This window comes from Danio aesculapii, chromosome 3 (assembly GCF_903798145.1).
Source record: "Danio aesculapii chromosome 3, fDanAes4.1, whole genome shotgun sequence".
In the NCBI taxonomy this organism is placed as follows: Eukaryota; Metazoa; Chordata; class Actinopteri; order Cypriniformes; family Danionidae; genus Danio; species Danio aesculapii.
In genome coordinates this window covers 56,560,740-56,581,944 of record NC_079437.1, presented here as the reverse complement: position 1 = coordinate 56,581,944, position 21,205 = coordinate 56,560,740, and positions in this window count along the sequence as shown.

Below are 21,205 nucleotides of genomic sequence, written 5' to 3'. Positions count from 1 at the left end.
ATATACTGTATTTTTTGCACTATATACTGTTTTGCAATATACTGTATTTTTTGCACTATATACTGTTTGCAATATACTGTACTTTTTGCACTATATACTGTTTTGCAATATACTGTATTTTTTGCACTATATACTGGTTTGCAATATACTGTACTTTTTGCACTATATACTGTTTTGCAATATACTGTATTTTTTGTACTATATACTGTTTTGCAATATACTGTATTTTTTATACTATATACTGTTTTGCAATATACTGTATTTTTTGTACTATATACTGTTTTGCAATATACTGTATTTTTTGTACTATATACTGTTTTGCAATATACTGTATTTTTTGCACTATATACTGTTTTGCAATATACTGTATTTTTTGTACTATATACTGTTTTGCAATATACTGTACTTTTTGTACTATATACTGTTTTGCAGTATACTGTACTTTTTGTACTATATACTGTTTTGCAATATACTGTATTTTTTGTAATATATAATGTTTTGCAGTATACTGTACTTTTTGCACTATATACTGTTTTGAAATATACTGTACTTTTTGCACTATATACTGTTTTGAAATATACTGTACTTTTTGCACTATATACTGTTTTGCAATACCTGCCAACACTCCCGTTTTTCACGGAAGTCTCCCGTATTTCAGACCCATCTCCCTCCCATCTCCTGTATTGTTCTGTCTCCCGGAAATCTCCCGGAATTCGAAACCCTTTTTGGTTCAGTTCCCGTTTGGTTCAGCACCGAACCGAACATGCAACCATCTTCATACCTGCTCCACAGTTCGCGCGCACCTTCACCCTTGCTCTTCAGTTCGCGCGCACAACCCCCCCTCCCCCTTCACTTTGTGCGCATCCCCCGGATAAAATCTCCCGGATATTAAGATCCGAATGTTGGCAGGTATGCATGTAACCTCTGTTTGACAGTAATTCCATCATTCCGAGTTCATAATAGTCCAAAAGGTGATGATAATAGTTGAACATGGCAGTTTATTCATGGTTTAGGTTGCTGAAAGAATCATTTGCTCTGTTTTTTTCCTGGGTTCTCCTTAGTTTTTTTCGCGCTTTGCGTTTGTCTGTCTCTGAAAGGATTGGATGTCAGAAACACTTTAATTATCATGTGCACATTATTATCATCAGCTCAAAAAGTTCAATATTTCAAGTATAGATGAGCACGTGAGTGATCGCGAGCTCTCTTGAGAAAGTGAAATTGCTCGCATTTTTAGACGGCCTCGTAAAACAAAAACAGGACACGGCAGATTTTGATCTTCTTGGCTTTGTGGCTGTTCATCAAGACAACGACAAGGTTTCGGGTCGATCATGGCTCGATGTAATGTTTCGGCTGTGTATTTAAAAAATGTCGGTTTCTTTGTTTTCATTTTCCTGCTTGTGTATGCGTAAGTGACGTATCTCTGTAAAGCAATAGCGTTCATCTGCTCGTCTAGCTCTGCCCTTTTGGTACCCTTTTGTTGTGCTAGGTAAACTTTGCATAAGGTACCCAAAAAGTTGTGTAAGAGGCTAAATTATCATATGCATTTGTTTATATGACAAAACATGTATTTTTGACTCAAGAAGGTCCATACTGACTCCAAAGGCAGATACTGATAAGATCAGGGCCTGGTATGTGGACTTTGGGGGTTTTACGATGTGGTCACATGTTGATTGGTCAGTTTGATTGTCTAAGTATTTGGGCTTTGGTCACATGGTCAAGAAAGATACAAAATAGGTGTAAAACTCTGCGCTGCCTCTTTTCCTGGCCTGTCTTTTCTGTCTCTGCGCTTTCCTGCTCTGCTCCTCTCATCCTCTGGAGTCTATCTTCTCTGACTCTACTGCAATCAGGCTAACTTCTGAGCCTGCTCTCTTTGTCTCTCTCTCCCTCCCCTGTGTCTCTCCTTCTACCTCTGGTAACTTTATTTTGACATTTAAGCTGGGTACAATTTATATAATATGTTTTATCATTTCATATTTGATCATTTTAGACAGTTATTTTGTAATTAATTCAGTTGTAACCATTGTGGCAGACCTGCCAGTGTGGCTTCAGCGTCGCCATGGAAACGTCTCCCTCACCGTAATCACGACCCATCAAGTGCTGATCAGGGACAGCTGCGGCCCAATGGAAGAGGGGTATTTAACAGACACCGTCGACATCGACAGGAGAGCATGACTAGGATGACAGCAGGAACCATGCTGACGTCTCCCTCTTCCACTGGGCACCCTGACCGGCATTTCACTGCACGAGCTCACCGGACTCCTTTGGACACGGAACTCACCGCCCTACACATCCCCACGCACCTTTTCCCTGCTCCACTGCCTGAATAAACACCCCTACAGGGATTTTCATTGCCTCTCTGTGTCTGTGTGATCTCTCGCCAGCGACACCGTCGAGAATTATTATCATTAAATAATTTTATTATCAAGTATTTGTGAATTACTTTTGATTTAACATCAACATTTAATTGTTCCATATTGCAATATAATATGATCACATAATATCAACGCTCTCCCACATTTTAAGCTATTAATAATGTTTTTGGTATAAGATTCCAGAAGAATGGTTTGACTAGAATGTACAGTTTTTACCATCAATAGCTGTCATCCAATCCATCCTCTGCACTTCAATCACCGTCTGGTTCGGCTCAGCTGCCAAAACCGACCTCCGTAGACTACAGCGAATAGTCCGGACTGCTGAACTATCACTGGCACAACCCTTCCTACACTTCATGAACTGTACTCTTCCAGAGTGAGTAAAAGGGCTCGCAAAATCACTCTGGATGCCTCACACCCAGCACACTACCTGTTCAAACTGTTACCGTCTGGTCGGCGCTTCAGAGCACCAAGCACAAAAACAGCCAGACAGAGGAAAAGTTTCTTTCCTCAGGCTGTCTACCTTATGAACAGTTAAATATTCCCCTACTGTGCAATAAATATGTGCAATACTTTCTCATACGCACTTGTACACAGCACCTTATATCAATATACAATGCAATACTTTCTCATACGCACTTGTCCACAGCACCTTATATCAATATACAATGCAATACCTTCTACATTCGCACTTGTACACAGCACCTTATAACCTGTATATTTATAACAGTCTGCACATACAACTCAACATCCAGGTTTCTTGACTAACCGCATCTGTTTAATGTTTATCTTTTTTTTTTCAGATTTATTCTGTGTTGTCACTTGTCACTTTATGTACACTGGAAGCTTCTGTAGCCAAAAGAAATTCCTTGTGTGTGTGAAGCACCCTTGGCAATAAAACTGATTCTGATCTGATAACTTTTTAGTCGTTCGGCAGAACTATAGTTCGAACCGCTGTGGTTTAAAACCCATTCTTAAGGTGGTATGGTACGGTTCGCTTTTTGGTACCTTTTGACAATGGAAACAGCCATAAAAGCATACTGTGGTGTACTGTACCACTCAGTGGAAATGTCTTAATAGATGTCAATCCAGGAATATGTCCATCTTGATGAAATCAGGTTTGCGATCACACTAGCATATCAAATCATACAACGTGTGGCTCCAAATATTCCTCACATGGCCTCTGCAAGCAAGTGTTGACCTTTTCTGCATTAAGTGAAGTTTCTTAAACTAATTTCGAGAGGAGCAGGTGATATGATTGAGCACGTCTGGCCACTCATCTGTAATCAGTAATAATCCAATCAGAGTGATCCTAGTTTACTATAAATGGATCATTTTCTCCCTACTGTTTCTATCTTCGTTTGGAAGAATCCCCCCTTCCACCCCATCTCCTCCTTTTCCTCCCTTTTCTAAAGGGGGAGCTCTTGAGACCTACCTGATCTCGGATCTCCTGATATGCTTATCGACCGGGCGGGAGGCCTGGGCTCAAATATCTCCGAGCTCAGGGTTCTCTGCCGGGACAGCATGCCAAACCTGCTTTATACGCCAAGCATATCTAAGTGGGAACTCTTGAAATGACATTAATCGTCAATTTTAAAGCCGTTCTGCTCGAGAAAGCACCAAAGATCACTGTTTGCACATGAAAGTTTATTTTAAAGTAATTGTTACTCTGGCTCAGGGTGAGGCTGTGTGTTTGCATCCGCTTAATAAATTATTAATGAACGAGTCTGAAGTGAATCATGACATGTCGGTGTGACTGAAGGCAGGAACGAGGGTTTTTGTGGAAAGTGAAAGCCGTCTGAGGAAACAACAGATGCCATTGTTTTCTACACAAGTGTGTAATGTTTATTTACAGTGTGTCTGGTTCTGATGTGAACGCATTAAGAGTTCAAATCAAACCACATCAAAAATCTAGGATAGATTTCTAGGTTTGAATTAATGCAGCGTCATGCTTAGATGGGAAGTGCTGACAGGGAGTGCCTGATACCATATCTACACTTCCTCTGGTGGCTTCACAGAAGAATTGTTTCATATCCAGGGTAGGGTTGCGTCAGCTGTTCTCGTGAGTTCGTAAGTTCTTTCTTAGAACGTATAACTAGAACGTAAAGTCCTCACTAAAGGCTTAGCTTAACTACTAGCTAGTTTGTAACTAAATCTGTTCAGTTGCGCCACATTTTCTTAAGGCAAAACGAAGTTAGTAGGACATAAGCTCTCCATAGGAGCTCCTCAAAGTAAACTAATCTTGCGGTCATCTCTTTTTCTAACGTTATGCATGGGGAGAGGCTACCGTAAATATTTAGCTGGAATGTAGCGTTACGTTTAAACTAAGTTCAGTAGTGCAACACAAAAATATTTAGTAAGTTGTAACTTAGTATCTCTTTACATCACAACTAGGGTACACTTTAACTTACGCACCACTGGTGCAACTGGCCCCAGGAGAATGAAGTCTTCTCTAAACCCTGAACTTGACTTGACTATCACTACACCACAGCTACATCACTACACACTGACTGCAATAAACAGGTCAGTTTCGTACAGGTAGTTCCAACGTTATCTCACGGCAATTCTTAACTTTTTAATTTTTACTAGGGCTGCTGATTCTGGAAAAATCAGGGATTGCTATATTTTGTTTTTTTTATGCAATAAATACTGATTGTGGAGGCGGCTGCATGGTGGCTCAGTGGTTAGCACTGTCGCCTCACAGCAAGGAGGTCGCTGGTTTGAGCCCCCGGCTGGGTCAGTTGGCATTTCTGTGCGGAATTTGCAAGTTCTTCCCGTGTTCTTGTGGGTTTCCCCTGGGCGCTTCCCCAACAGTCCAAAGACATGCGGTACAGGTGAATTGAATAAACTAAATTGGCCGTAGTGTATGCGTGTGAATGAGAATGTATGGATGTTTCCCAGTACTGGATTGTGGCTGTAAGGGCATCCGCCGTACCGTTGTTGTGCCTCCAGGAACAGGGTTGAATCGCAAACTATGTTTACGCAGCGGATGCCCTTCCAGCCACAATCCAGTACTGGGAAATATTTACATGATTTATTCATTAAAACTTTAGTTGTATAAAGTATGCTAAAAGTTAAATATACAATAAAAAGTGGTTCATTGAATTTACCCAAAAAGTGAGCAACCTTGAAATTAAGTAAATTAACTTATTAAATTAACTGTGCATAATTATAAAATTGTCAGCTTAGCAGTTTCAAGTTTCACTGAAAAATAAAAGTATATATATATATATATATATATATATATATATATATATATATATATATATATATATATATATATATATATGTATTAAAAAAAATAATAATAAAAAATATATATATGTATATATATATATATGTATATATATATATAAATATATATATATATATATATATATATATATTTATATATATATATATATATATATATATATATATATATATATATATATATATATATATATATATATATATATATATAAATAAATATATATAAACACACACAGTTAAAGTCAGAATTATTCGCCCCCCTTTGAATTTTTTTTCTTTTTTTGAATATTTCCCAAATGATGTTTAACAGAGCAAGGAAATTTTCACAGTATGTCTGATAATATTTTTTCTTCTGGAAAAAGTCTTATTTGTTTTATTTTGGCTAGAATAAAAGCACTTTTTAATTTTTTAAAAGCCATTTTAGGGTCAAAATTATTAGCCCCTTTAAGTTTTTTTTCCCCCGATAGTCTACAGAACAAACCATCATTATACAATAACTTGTGTAATTACCCTAACCTGCTAGTTAACCTAATTAACCTAGTTAAGCCTTTAAATGTCACTTTAAGCTGTATAGAAGTCTCTAGAAAAATATCTAATAAAATATTATTTACTGTCATCATGGCAAAGATGAAATAAGTCAGTTATTAGAAATGAGTTATTAAAACTATTATGTTTAGAAATGTATTGAAAAAAAATCTTCTCTCCGTTAAACAGAAATTGGGGGAAAAATAAAGTGGGGGGCTAATAGTTCTGACCAACTGTGTGTATATATATATATATATATATATATATATATATATATATATATATATATATATATATATATATATATATATGCAAAATACGATGGGACCATCGCAACTGGCCCACCTTTACAGGTACTCTGCCCTGCACCAACTGTGGGCCAGTGGCATAATTCCCCCCTCCTTTTTTCCTTTAGCACCAGTTAGGGAGTTAAGAATGTACTCTATATAAGGTTGGTGGTTACAGCCGGTCATCAGATGGGCACCCCCCTTCCTTGGTGTTTCACCGATTTAAACCCATGACACCTCGGGAGGGCTCGACAGCAGATCCAGCGTCCTGGATCTACTCCTGCTGACCACCAACCAACTCTATGTTATGGTTTGTCGTTCAACTGGTTGGCTTTTCCACCGAACCTCCCTTTGTAGCCAAATCCAGCGAGATGTTACTTCTGCCTCTTTAGTAACCTTTCCTACAAGGCGTTTCCTGGCCATTCCTTCAATTCCCAGCCTTCCGAGGGCTCTCCAGAGTGACTGCCCCGCAAACCCCCTACAACCCACCTCTACTGGTAAATTCCAGGCTCTCCATCCATTCTCTTGGCTCTCAAGATATATATATATATATATATATATATATATATATATATATATATATATATATATATATATATATATATATATATATATATATATATATATATATATATGTATGTGTGTGTGTGTTAATAATAATTAATTATTATTTGTGTGTTTTAATACTATTTGGTCATTATGATGCATTGACTACAAAGTTGCATCCATCATAGCACTATAATTTTATTTTGTAAGATTTGATTTGACACATTATTACAAGTCATACCTATTTCAACAGAAATGACATGATAGAAGGTATATTTGAATTGATAATAGTTTTTTTTTTTGTCACTTTAATTTCAAACAAATTTAAAGACAAAATTATTTATTATATTACAAATAAAGGTGTACAGTACTTAAGTCACACTTGCTATATGATGGTCAAAGGCAAACGGTAACTTTTATTACTGGTGTTAGTGATTGATTGGTATTACTTTTATGACTTTTATGATCCTTGTTCAATAAGGTTTCCTGATCAATCTTTCATCTCAAATCAGTCTCTTTGTTTGAGGGGAATTCCCAGGAAGAAATAAACATTAAATATATCAATTAAAGGTGGGATGAATCTACATTTATGTGCTAACTTTACAGCAATTTCCTCATTTTTATAGACAAAATACGTCACCAAATGTTTTTTTTATGACACCTGAGCATATTACACCCATGAGGCAATTAGCACAGTCATACTGTACAGCCATTCACCTACTGTCATTTCAAAACGACTGTAAATCATTCTTTTCTACATTTTATATTGCATTGCTGCTGTATATTCTGCAGTCTCTGCCTGCATAAACATTTTACAGTGTGCTAAAATGCCTTAAATAGATAAATATTAAAATTTAAACATTTTTTCAGCACATTTATGTTGAGTGGGAATGTTTGATCTTCCAAGCTACTGTTTTTACAGTACTCCAGGTTATTTTCATAGGCTTTTGTATTATAATGATTAAGTTACATGTTTTTTTTCTTTCTTTTTTATTTATTTATTATTTTTGGGAAGCAAATTTTCTCAGAAACTTTATGTTTTTATGTTCTCAGTTATGTTTTATACATTTTAAATTAAAATTGTAATATATTAACAGTAGAAAAATATACATTTTGTGTTAATAATGTTTGTAATTAGTGTTATGTAATCTTAAAGTTTACTTTCATTTTAAGTTGTTGCATCCCCCTCCCTCCTTTTGTTATATAAATGTATGCGATAACATCGGTTTAGCTCTACCTCATTGTCTCTTAACAGAATAATGCCTTTACTGTCCTCTATAGTGAAAGGCACATTCAGCTTTTCACTGCGATGCTTGATATATGTTAACATTCGGCGTTTGATTTATATCGTGCATTATATAAGAATCCTGGAACAATGTGGTTTTGTTCTTTGAAAGCATTTCAGGTATAATGTTCCCATACCCATATGTCTATTATTGCAACAACAGAAGAAAAGCATTACAGCATTATTAACCTCTTTCAAGTGGTGCTGATGTTTTACATTGACTGTTTTGCTTTTTAAAAACTACACATTATTTCCAGTTCACTGCAATCAGTCACCATGGGTTTCTCCATTGTCATACTACTGTCTCTTTGGGCCCTTACAACACACAGCATCTCTCCGATTTCCTCAACAATCTCTGTGGTTCCATTATTCAGCAAGAAGAAAGAGTGGCAGGACAGGCTGAGCAGCCTTAGTATGTTTTAATTTTAGATAACGCAAGTTTCCATCATGCTGTTGTGTTCAGCAACTAGTTCGATGACCATCCCAGAGTTTTAAACATGGTCTTATCAGCATACTTCCCATTTCTCCAACATAGGCTCATTCTGAAAATGTTGCCCTATATACAGGGATCACGAATTATGTAGCCAGAAGTATGTGTGGCTATATTTTGTCTTTAAAATGAACACTACAGGGCGGTATGACACCATTCCTTTTCGTGCTAGCAGCTGACCGCTTACCTCCATATGGACAGCTTTCCTGCTGTTACCAGTTTGCCCAGTGACTTTCAGCATCCATTGGTGGACTTGAGTCGCAGACAAGAGTTCACCGAAAATGACGGGATTCAAGGCGAAGAACGGTTCTAGAAAGCAGGTAAGACAAAAACAAAAGCCAAACAATAAAATAAACAAGTAAACAACAGGTAAAATCTGAAAACATGGTAAAACTTTCTTTTTCTGGATTGCTTTTGAAAACACTGTCGGTTGGGTTTAGGGAAGTGGGTGGGAAGGTCAGTCGGTGCTTTTAAAATCTATTGCTTGGGTTTAGGGAAGGAGTCAGTCAGTCAGTCGACAGCGGCCTCTGGTGGATTTACGCGAGAACAGCAGGCGATAATGGCACACGCTCTCAAAAAGCGTACACAGCGGCCTCTGGTGGATTTGTGAAAATAAAAACTGCTAAAAAAATAAGTACCTCCTGGGATGTATTTGGCGCTCTCCAGAAATGTATATAGGGGTACGTTTTCAGAATGAGCCTGGGCTGCATTTCTCAATCCCAGGAGTTTGTTTTGTCCATGGTGGTGAAAGGTTTACGATCACAACCCTTCTGAACGAATGATGACAATGAAATCATTTGAAAACAATGGAAGAAGACTGTTGTAACAGTGATGTGACGCTGACAACAGGGGTGCGGATCCAAATGCAGGTTTATTAAACAATGGTCAGGCAAGCAGCAGTCAACACAGTTGGCAAACAGATGTATACAGGGAATCCAGAGTCGTAGTTAAATAACAAGCAGACGGTCAAAAGGCAGGCAGCAGACAACTTAAAGCAAACAAACAAGGCGAGGGTCAAAAACATGGAAAAACAAGACAAAGGTAATTCGTTGTAATGTCACTAAACAGATAACAAGACTCAGCAACAACTGTGTGTTAGTGTGCTGTATTTATAGTGCAGTAATCAGTCCAAAAGCAGCTTCAGCTGTGTGTCTAATTAATGGTGACTTGGAGCAGGTGAGTGTGTGTGTTGCATGACTGGATCTGTAGTCCATAAACCGGCAAATTTGTGGGTCGTTAGAATGAGAATGCTTTCCAGTGATCTATGGTGGTTAGATCACTGGTGATCGTGACAAGAGTGTTGACATTACTTAAGAATCCATGCAAGGCTGGATAGGACACAGAAGAGCATATTTATATCCACTCTCCCTTGCAAGAGAAAACATTTACTGTAATGTAGATGAAGTTATGTGGCCTGATAATGCCCATAGACATGATGCTGAGGGTGCTGAGGATAATCAGCAACTGATTTTTTTTTGTTTGCTGTAACTGACAGAAATATTATATATAGGGACGACATGGTGGCTCAGTGGATAGCACTGTAGCCTTACAGTAAGAAGGTTGCTAGTTCGAGTACCAGCTGGGTCAGTTGGCATTGCTGTGTGGAGTTTGGAAGTTCTCCCCCTGTTTGCTGTAATATAATATTACCGTCTTGTAATTTAAAAAATCTAAATTCTGCTTCTCATATTTTATTGTACCATTAATCTTCCATTTAAAATGTTTTAATATGAGTGAAGTAGTCAGTTTTTCAAAATAAAGCACCTTTTTTTCTGTATATGACTGTGAGGACAGTTTTTTTTTATAAAAAAAAATAAATATTGAAACATTTATGGCTCAAAAAGGGTGTAGATGTTCAAATAAGATATTATTTCTTTTTAAAATGCAAAGAAATTGTAAACCTAAGGAGTTTTTCAAGTGTAGTTTTACTGTTAAATGAGGTATTATTATACAAAAGAAAACTTTTATAAGGGGTTTAAACACAGTTGTGTGGCAACAGTGTGTGAATATATCCAGCTTCTAATGGTAAAAATGTACTAATTCTATTTTTTATTATCCCACTTGATAAAAACAGTCTGCAGAAACACTTTGATTGGCATTCTCCCTTTGTACATATATGTAACGAAATAAATATATACCATGTTAATAGTTTATTATTAAATCCTGCTTTAATGGAAGTGCAGTTCCTGCTAGTTCGCCGGTGGCGCTATTGCGCACAGAGTCTGTGTATAGACTGCAGCAGAGTTAGGGAGAACTGCTGTGGGTGAGTCGGGTTATGTGTTAGCTCCACACTAAAATATAAAAATATCATTTAAATGATTAATTGGATGCAGCTTTAAAAGTCTACCACACTTTATATACATTTATTGATCGATAGAGTGCGTTTTCTTTTCATATTTGTTTGATTTTAATACTTTTAATCTCATCTTGATGTTTTCCCCATGTGCTTATACAGCAATGCTAATGAAGTATATGTGTTTTAGATGTGGATGCTAAGTTAAACCGTGTTGATCTCACTGTTACTGCTCTGTGTGCAGGTAATTTTCTATTATATTTTGTGTTTAGGTATTAAATGTGTTTATTCAGCGATATTAGTTACGCATTTTCTGTATTTTTATATTTCTATCTTTGTTTTATATAATAATGATCTAAACTTTCAAGATAGACTGCAGCAGAGTTAGGGAGAACTGCTGTGGATGTGGATGCTAAGTTAAACCGTGTTGATCTCACTGTTACTGCTCTGTGTGCAGGGCAAAATAAAATCCTCCTCATCCGAGTCCAGTGTCTGTGTATTACTGAAGGGTGAATGAAGTGGGTTCAGGAGTGAAGTATAAAGGTCACATATAATCCAATGGAGAAAGCCCTGTCCATTAATGACAAACTCTTCCTCATTAGCATAGACAGCCTTGACTGAGAAGCAGCTGTCCACCATTAGAGTCTTCACTTGCTGAAGAAAATATCAGTGACTAACAGGATTATAAATGTGGAATTTTAGATGCGCAAATGAACACTGTAGTCTCCATTGACTGCCTTCTTCTAAGCCAATCTCTTGACATTTTTAGCTCATCACAGAAATAGCTGCTTTGAATCTGCCACTATGCTGACACACCAACACAATCTCACAGCAATTCGTAACTTTTTGATTTAGTGGCTTAAGCTGCGGTCACACTTGACTTTTCCTCCCATAGACTTCCATTCATACGCACGCGAATGGGTCAGACCAGAAACGCAGGGTCATGCGTCAAGTTTCGCATGTTGTTGCGGTGCAAAGTTCAAGCTTGGTGAACTCTGACCTGCAAAATCGCATCACTTGATTGCGTGAGACCAATCGAGGATCAAAACAGGACCTCGCTGGACAGAAATGTAAAACATGGAGCAATCGCTCGCTTTTTAAAGGTCTAATCATCTTGTTTAATCCCGCCCCTTTTCGCAGCGCAGCACGACAGAATTTCGCACACACAAAGCCCAGTGTGACCGTAGCTTTAGTCGTATTGATTAGTACGATCCAATTCGTACATTTTCGTACGATTTGCTCATCCCCCAATGACGGTTGGGTTTAGGGGTGGGGTTAGGTGCCACGCCTCCTTTTTAAAATCTTAAAAATTTTGTACGACTGAACGCGTACTAATTAGCCACTAAACTGTCAAAACGTAAAATACTTACGTTTTCTCGTGAGATCAGGCTGGACACTCAGGCCTGTATAGCTCCGCCCCTTTTGAAAAGAGCACAATCTCATTTGAATTTAAAGTGACAGTCACCAAAACGGCACAATTTGTTTCAAAGCCTAAAAACGTGAGTTTCAAAGAGTTATAAAAAAATATTTGTGCGGTATTTTGAGCGGAAACTTGAAATACATACTTATGGGAAATCAGAGACTAATTTTACATCTTATACAAAGGGGTATAATAGGTTTCCTTTAAGTCAAGGGACATGTTGAGGTTTTGTGGCCAGACGCAAACTGGATAGAGAATGCAAACCGTTTTTTTTCTTAGATTACAATAAGAAGTAACACCAAAAATAAATAAAGGTGAGAGGGGTGGTTATATAATTTCCCTAAAAGTAAATGTAAATGAGTGTGAGTGTGTGTACCTATATTTGGTAGTCTGGGACATGTACTGTACATACAGTAAGCTTGTCGTTAGAGGATTCCGACATCTTGCAAAAGGTCTGTTACCTGTGTGCTATATTATAGGTAGCTGCAAAAAATGACTCATCTCTTTATTATTAACAGTGTATCATAAAAGATACTCGAGTCATGCTATCTCATTGCACACTGTTTTATTATCTTAATGCTGCTGTTTCAATCATTATTAGTCATTCTAAATCAGGGGTCACCAATCACGGTCCTGGAGGGCTGGTGTCCCTGCAGGGTTTAGCTCCAACTTGCCTCAACACACCTGCCTGATTGTTTCAAGAATACCTAGTAAGACCTTGATTAGCTTGTTCAGGTGTGTTTGATTAGGGTTGGAGCTAAAATCTGCAGGACACCGGCGCTCCAGGAACAAGTTTGGTGACCACTGTTCTAAATAATTAACCATGCATATGAGTGTCTCTCTGTGTGTGTATACTGGTTTGGACAAGGACAGAAATGTGTATAACGACATGGGTATGACCTAGCTCTTACAGGTGGTATATGAGGACATGCCTTATGTCTTAATTAAAAACTCTTAAATATAATTTGTAGAAGGGAAATTTTGGCATTCAAAACGTGTATAGGAGAATATAATAAGTGTGTTTATTGTATAAAATATATTGCTGTTATGAAGCGGACAGGAGACAGAGGTAAGGAAACGTTAGGGTGTTTATTAAATGACAACAAGGAGCACATGAAGGATAGCCAGGAGGATCAGGAATGATGTTGGGGTCTTTTCCTCCGTGGCTGGGTAACAGGAATACACGAGGATGGACAGCACACACCAGATACAGCTGACAGAGGATGACACAGACTTGGAAGGACTGGAAGACAGGACGATTCGGGAGGACCAGGAAGACTAGGAGGAATACAAAGAGAACAGGTAAGTAAATCGTTTGTTTTAGCTGAGGATGACTACGCTGAGTGGTCGCTCAGTTGTCCGCTTTCGTCGAGACGAGCCCGGACAATGAGCGACTGGAGTGCTGTGCTTTTATCTGGTGCTCGTGAATGTGATGCAGCTGTGTGCTCATTAGAAGTCGGGTGATGGTGATCTTCGTGAGTGGGGGTCGTGAGAGCCTGACCAATCCATGACAGTACCCCCCTCCCCAGGGCCCGCTCCTGAGGGCCGACACCTCCGACGCCGTGGTGGTCTCCCTCTGCCTCTAGGCGCTGGGAACTCAGGGTGGCTCTCATGAAACTCCACCATGAGACTAGGATCGAGAATATCAGCTCTGGGAACCCATGTCCTTTCTTCGGGGCCGTACCCTTCCCAGTCCACCAGGTACTCCAACTGGCCACCACGACGTCGGGAACGCAAGATCTCCTTCACTGCGTAGACGGCTCCTTCTTCTAGGAGCAGTGGAGGAGGGGGTTCCTCTTCGTGGTCAGGCTCTGTGGAGGGAAGAACAGGATCGTGATAGGGTTTCAGGAGTGATACGTGGAATGTAGGGTGAATACGGTAGTGAGAGGGTAATTGTAGTTTGTAGGTGACGGGGTTAACCTGTTCCACGATGGTGAAGGGACCAACAAATCGGGGACTTAACTTGCGAGAGGGCAGTCGCATGCGTATGTCCCGGGTGGATAGCCACACCTTTTGTCCGGGTGTGTATCTGGGTTCTTCAGACCTTCTCCTATCGGCGGTTACCTTGCTTCGACGGACTGCCCTCTGCAGATGTTGATGAGCCTCGTCCCAGACTCTCTCGCTCTCCCGGAACCAGTGATCCACTGCGGGGACATCAGATGGTTCGCCATCCCAGGGAAAGAGCGGTGGTTGGAAGCCCAGGACGCACTGGAATGGCGTGAGTCCGGTGGAGGGTTGCCGCGGTGAATTTTGGGCATATTCTGCCCAGCCCAAATACTGGCTCCAGGAGTTCTGGTGACCACTGCAGAAGGTCCTCAGGAACCGTCCCACCTCCTGAATCTTCCTCTCTGTCTGCCCGTTGGTTTGGGGATGATATCCAGAAGAGAGGCTGACGGCCACACCTAGGAGCTTGAAGAAGGCTTTCCATAGACGTGAGATGAACTGTGGACCTCTGTCCGACACAATATCTTCTGGAATACCAAATGACCTGAAGACTTGATTAAAGATATTGTCGGCAGTTTCAAAGGCTGTGGGAAGACCTTTCAGAGGGATTAGTTTGACAAACTTTGAGAATCTATCTACTATGACTAGAATACAGGTATTACCTTCTGACGAAGGGAGGTCAGTGATAAAGTCCACTCCTAGGTGTGACCAGGGACGGTTCGGAATCGGCAAGGGATGGAGCTTTCCAGCGGGTAGATGACGTGGGCTCTTGGATTGGGCACAGTCCTTACAGCCCTGAACATATTGCCTCACATCCCTTGCCATGTTTGGCCACCAGAATCGTTGGGATACTAGCGAGAGAGTATTGTTGATCCCTGGATGTCCAGTGCCTAGCGAGGTATGTAAGGAGTGGATCAGATCTACCCGGTGTTCAGGTGGTATGAACTGCCGATGAGGAGGGCATCCCGGCGGAGCAGGGGCTTCCGGAGTGGCAACGACTGGAGGAGCGTTCCAGGTGATCGGACAAATGGAGATGTGTTCGGGAAGAATCTTCGTTGGGAGTTCTTCATGATCGTGATGCTCGTGTAAACGAGAGAGAGCGTCTGCTCTTAGATTCTTGGGTCCTGGACGATAGGAAATGGAGAAATCAAAACGTGAGAAGAAAAGTGACCATCTGGCTTGACGTGGACATAGTCTCTTGGCCTCTTTGATGTATTGGAGGTTTTTGTGATCTGTGATCACCTGGAACGGATGTTTGGCTCCCTCCAACCAGTGACGCCACTCCTCCAAGGCTAGCTTGATTGCTAGAAGCTCCCTGTCTCCTATGCTGTAATTCTGCTCCGCCGGGCTCAACTTCCGAGAGAAATAGGCACAGGGATGCAGTCGGGGCGGTGTATCATGATGTTGAGATAATACTGCCCCGACGCCGGTGGTGGATGCGTCCACTTCCACCACGAAAGGAAGATTTGGGTCAGGATGAGTCAGGAGTGGGGCCCTTGTGAACTCCTTCTTAAGAAGGCGGAAGGCTGCGGCTGCTTCTTTGGTCCACTCCAGTCCTTTGGGTTTACCCTTGAGGAGATTAGTGAGAGGTGATGTAATCCTGCTGTAGTCCTTGATAAACCGTCTATAAAAGTTAGCAAACCCAAGAAACCTCTGGAGCTCCTTAATGGAAGTGGGTTCTGACCAGGATAGAACAGCCTCAATTTTCTTCCCATCCATACGTATACCGGTTTGGTCAATGATGTATCCCAAGAAATGAATCGACTTCTGGTGGAATGAGCATTTCTCCGCTTTGAGGTAGAGGTGATGTTCTCTCAATGTGTGTAGGACCTCCGCAACGTGTTGGCGATGTTCGGCCTCACTCCGGGAGTAAATGAGGATGTCATCTATGTACACTATTACACAGTGGTGAAGAAACTCCCGGAGGACTTCATGAATGAAGTTTTGGAATACGGAGGGGGCATTGACCAGACCGTAAGGCATGACCTCATATTCATAGTGGCCAGTAGGGGTCACGAATGCTGTCTTCCATTGGTCCCCCTCACGTATTCTTATCAGATTATACGCGCTGCGGAGGTCCAATTTAGTGAAGACTTTAGCTTCTCGGAGCTGTTCCAAAGCGGCTGGTACCAGAGGAAGGGGATATCGGTATTTTACTGTACCGTTATTTAGGACCCTGTAGTCGATGCATGGACGCAGCCCTCCGTCCTTCTTGGCCACAAAGAAGAAGCTTGAGGCGGCTGGTGATTTTGAGTGACGTATGTACCCCTGACTCAGAGCCTCCCTTATGTAATCTTCCATTGCCTGATTCTCTGGAAGCGAGAGCGGGTAGATCCTACCTCTTGGCAACTGGGCATCTGGAACTAGGTCGATCGCGCAGTCCCATGGCCGATGCGGCGGTAGCTGGGAAGCTCTCTTGGGGCAGAAGACATCTTGAAAGGAGCTGTACTCCTTAGGAATGTGGATAGACTGCTTCTCAGGAGGGCTCTCGACCGATGTTGCAAACAAAGAAATGGGGTTCCGACCTTGAAGAGGGAGATTTGGAAAACAGGCAGGTGTACATCCAGATCCCCATTTCTTTATCTCTCCTGTGCCCCAAGAGATGATGGGATCGTGCTTCACCAGCCACGGGCGCCCGAGAATGATGTCCATATTTGAACCCTCCAGAACCAGAAATTGAATCCTCTCTTGATGTAACAACCCCACTTGAAGAAGGATGTCTTCGCATTGTCGATGGATACGGGTCGAAGATCGAGTGCACTGGGTTATCGGTTGTATCTGGTATATGTGCGAGGACGCCTCAGTACGGAGGTGGAGTTGACGACAGAGGGATTGGGAGATGAAGTTCCCTGCTGACCCGGAGTCGATGAGGGCTGTGACAAGGAGAGAAATAGAGGCAGTAGTTATTTGTACGGTGGTAGTAAGTGGTTTACATTGTTCAATATTCGTACTGAATACACTCACTGAAGTCCGAATGGGACGAAGGGGACACTCCATACGGGTGTGTCCACTGACACCGCAGTATAGACACAGACCCCGGGTCAGCCTCCTCTGTCGTTCCGCTGATGTCAGTCTTCCAGACTCTATTATCATGGGTTCTGGTTCTGGAGAGGCTGTTGACTCAGGCGATTGGAGGAGTGCAGACGAGGGGGTGATGGTGTCCTGTTGATAGGAACGGAGACGATCGGAACATCGGAGAGAATGTTGGATGAATCTCTCCAGACCCATTGTATCATCTAATGTGGCCAGTTGGATTCGGAGAGTGGGTTCCAAGCCGAGCCGGTACGTGGTCAACAACGATCTCTCATTCCATCCACTTGCAGCTGCTAGAGTGCGAAACCGGAGAGCATATTCCTGTGTAGATAGAGTACCTTGCTTTAGATGATACAGCTGCTCTCCAGCGGCTACTTCCCCATCAGAACGTCCAAACACCTCTTTGAAATACTCCGTGAAGGTAGTGATGGAATTCATGACCGGCCCGGCTTGGTTCCAGATCGTCTCAGCCCATTTAAGTGCAGGTCCAGAGAGTAGAGATACGATGTAGGCGATCTTCGACTTATCTGTGGGATATAGAGAAGGTTGCATTTCGAATATGAGGGAACATTGTAACAGAAAACCATTGCACTCCCCCGCTCCGCCTGAGTAGGGCGCTGGTCGGGCCATGGGACTGGAAGGAAGGGCCGAAGAAGAAACTGTGGAGGCGGAAGTGCTCGGTGCTGGTGGTGCGTTGGAAAGTGGAGCTGGTGGCTGTAGAATCCGCTTCAACTGGTCCACCAGCTCTTGTAAGTGATCGGGGGTGCTCATGTTGTCGTCGTTAATGGTCCGGGCTTCTGTTATGAAGCGGACAGGAGACAGAGGTAAGGAAACGTTAGGGTGTTTATTAAATGACAACAAGGAGCACATGAAGGATAGCCAGGAGGATCAGGAATGATGTTGGGGTCTTTTCCTCCGTGGCTGGGTAACAGGAATACACGAGGATGGACAGCACACACCAGATACAGCTGACAGAGGATGACACAGACTTGGAAGGACTGGAAGACAGGACGATTCGGGAGGACCAGGAAGACTAGGAGGAATACAAAGAGAACAGGTAAGTAAATCGTTTGTTTTAGCTGAGGATGACTACGCTGAGTGGTCGCTCAGTTGTCCGCTTTCGTCGAGACGAGCCCGGACAATGAGCGACTGGAGTGCTGTGCTTTTATCTGGTGCTCGTGAATGTGATGCAGCTGTGTGCTCATTAGAAGTCGGGTGATGGTGATCTTCGTGAGTGGGGGTCGTGAGAGCCTGACCAATCCATGACAATTGCGCTTATGAAGCCTCCTCAAAAACCACCAATAGAGCGGTTATAATGGTGTGTGTGGGAGGTTTACGGCTCAGCCAGGCGAGACTGATATCCTTGATTGACACACACTACCTGAAGTTGTTCATGTCTGGATGCTGCCATCTGCAGTGTGACATGAACCTGCACTAACCGGAGACAATTATAAAAACAAATCTACGACCGAATCGTCATACATTCACAATTAATCAGCTACTTTAATTAACATGGGGCTAATTTACATTTACACGTGTTCACTTTTATTTCTTATGAGAATAAAACAACTTATAAATAAAGAATCTGCCTTAAAGGGATAGTTTTAGAAATTTAAATCTTGTAAATAGATATTTCCATATTTTAAATGAAGTGAAAACATTACAACATTGCATGTACATAGTAGATGGCGACGGTGAGGTCGGCTGCGGTCACGGCTTCACCTATTTTTCTTTGTTTTTGTTTTTTAAGTGACTTAAAACTGGCAATCTCTGCAAAATTAAGAACGATATGGACACTCTAATTTCTACTGGTATATAAGGTACTCACAATTCGACATTTTTTCGTAAGCATTTCAATGCATATCATACTATGTATACAGGGCTTGACATTCACTTTTTTGATCACCAGCCACAGTGGCTAGTAATTTTCCAACGTTACTAACCCCTCGCCATTTTCACTAGTCACAATTGTGTTGTTGGGAAAATATATTTGCATAAATTTGACGTTGGCATGCTAAAATTACTTGATTTAAATTATGTGTTTTGTCCACATACCTCCTTAACTTTGTTTTATACTTTATTTCACATGGCTTTTTAGAGCTCAACACTAAGGACTTACCATTTTTTCTCCTCTGGCCCCACTAAACTAATTATTTCTCAGCCACAAATTAAAAAAAGTGTCAAAACAAGCTAAATATAGCTGTGTACATACACTTTGTTCACATACACAAAATTATTCTCATTTATCTAAAACTATACACAGTAGTTTGTCCAGGCTAGGGGTCCCAGATCATCAGGTAACTATGGGTAAAGGGAGAGTAATTTCCTATTAAAGCAATGTTATTTTAAATAATGATCGAAATGATATTAACGAAAATAACTGCAAGCAAATGAAAGCAGATGAAATAATTCTGTGTGCGATAGTAAAAAGATGATCACGCGCACACATGTTAACGTAAGGCCCAATAATAATAATCTGTTCAAAGAATGGTAAAAACAAAAGCGGCAACAGTGGCTGCATACAAAAAATCTGGAGATCTCCTGAAATAATTATTTATTATGAAATAATAAACAATGGCCATGACCTCGGATTAGAAATAAAGTTATCTTTAATTCAAGGGTGTACATCTAAGGCAGTGTTTCCCAACCCTGTTCCTGGAGGCACACCAACAGTACATATTTTGGATGTCTCCCTTTTCTGACCCCTTAACTTCAGGTGTTGGAGTCTCTTCTGATGTTATGAGAAGTTGATTCAGGTGTGTTTGATTAGGGAGAGGTTGAAAATGTGTACTGTTGGTGTGCCTTCAGGAACAGGGTTGGGAAACACTGATCTAAGGGGACTAATCAAAAATACTTTAGATTGAGCAAGCATAGAAGCGGCTATCTACAAGTATTAGTCAATTACCTCTGTTTAATAATCCAAACTGAAGAAAAAAACAACTGAGAAAAGTAAAGACAAAAGTTCAAACATTCTTCTAAATCATTTCTAAATTGATAATCCGTAAAAACCATCATATATTATTTATATCTTGGAGTCAGATAAAATAATGAGGTAATACATACAAAGAAATTTATTTATTTTAATATTATTTCTGCTGCCTATGGAAATATAGTGACACGCAAAGACTATTCTGCCGTGCCATTGGCTGCTGTCGCTGGACCAGTGGGTCAACCTTACAGTAACTCACCTCTGTTCTCACATTTGCATTGACTTGTATGCAATTTACTCGCGAAATACCAACACAATCTCGCGGCAATTTGTAACTTTTTGATTTAGTGGCTAATTCGTATGAATTCGTACGATCTAATTCGTACGAATAGTACGATTTGCTCATCCCCCAATGACGGTTGGGTTTAGGGGTGGGGTTAGGTACGACTTAACTCATACGAATTCGTACGAATTAGCCACTAAACTGACAAAACGTAAAATACTTACGTTTTCTCGTGAAATCAGGCTGGAAATACTTCACTTCCTGTTTGGTGTAAACTGTTTTTTTTTTTTTTTCAATGAAATCATGGAAAACTCTTTATAGAAATACCTGTGTATGTGTGGAAGCTGTATAGGATTGTCAGTGAACATCTATTGATACTGTAATTATATCATAAATCGGTAACACTTTATAATAACTACACATTATGAATCATTTATTAAGCATTAGCAACTAGTGAGTTCATTAAGCTTTAACTCTACATTAATAAACGTTAGTAAGCAGATTATAGCCACAAATGCTGTATTCTTGACTTATAACCACGTTTATAAT